A 1,216-nucleotide genomic window follows, 5' to 3' on the forward strand; every position below is an offset into this window, starting at 1 on the left:
AACCTTGGATATAAACTTTACTTTTCATCAACCTTCTCACAGAGATGTACTAGTCGTGACAGTCAACATTAGAATAGAGTGGCCTATTGTTATTATTGTACATGTACCATAAAATTGTGGGTGCAGGAAACATAAATAGTAAAACAACAGAAATAAATGACATGCAGGACTAATATACAAACACTATTGACTAATTTAGTTTTGTCAGTTACATTTAGGTTATTAGGGAACTGAATACTATATCACCACATCTGATAGTATTTCAGCCACAGTCGAACCCATTCTTCATCTCCATTACTTTTTAATGTATGAATGATGATGAATATAAATAGTTTTGCATGTCATCTGTGCTGATCTCACTGCTGAGTATTTATCACTATGCACAATTTACCCGTATGCTGAGAAGAGATGATGTGCCTTTACAGATCATTAAATATCAAGTCCAATGCAGCACAACTGATCCATAAAAAGCACCAGCATCTATACAAATATTTGTATAGAATGAATGCATTGATAAATTGGACTATAATGTTATGATGTATCTTTTTATATGTGCCTCACTGTTACAGAACTGAATGTCAATGAGGGGAAATCTTGCTGTGTTCGGCCTTCATGCTATTGCAGATTGCGATCAGTTTGACAACTGCTAGATCTGTTAAATAAAGCAGCTGAACAACGCACTTCGAGATATCAGCTCTGCAGCAAAACAGAGTCTGACATTTCCTTGGCTTTCTTTGCACAGTTTGACATTTAGTCCTCTGATAGCCACCCCGCCAATCTCTGCCCAACGATCTTATTATATGTAACAGCTGGACAAGGGAGCTGCATTGACAGCAAGAATTAGATTTGTTCCCACTAAGGTTTTGCTGAACAGTTTTCAGGGTCTTGAAGATAATACAGGGGCTCAGGCATATGTGTAGGTCAGGCCAATGGACACACAGCATGGTACTGAGTGCTGGAGGCAGTTGCTATGGAGACCAAAGAGAACAAGTGTGCACCTCTTGGATGTCCTTCAGGCACTTGGTCCAAAAAATGTGTTGGTCCAAAAGCTGTAATGGCTGAATTCCATGTTTGAGGGTTTTCAGCTGCATATAATGAGGGATTGGGACCAGATCTTGTTTATATTAGAAAAAAAAGGCATAAGGGGAATTGCAGTCTCTTCAGTTTGAATCCCACCCTTTCCCCAAGCCATTCAATCCTGGAGATGTAGATTTCT

Source organism: Pundamilia nyererei, unplaced genomic scaffold (assembly GCF_000239375.1).
Source record: "Pundamilia nyererei isolate P.nyererei 1_Seehausen unplaced genomic scaffold, PunNye1.0 scaffold00078, whole genome shotgun sequence".
NCBI classification, from domain to species: domain Eukaryota; kingdom Metazoa; phylum Chordata; class Actinopteri; order Cichliformes; family Cichlidae; genus Pundamilia; species Pundamilia nyererei.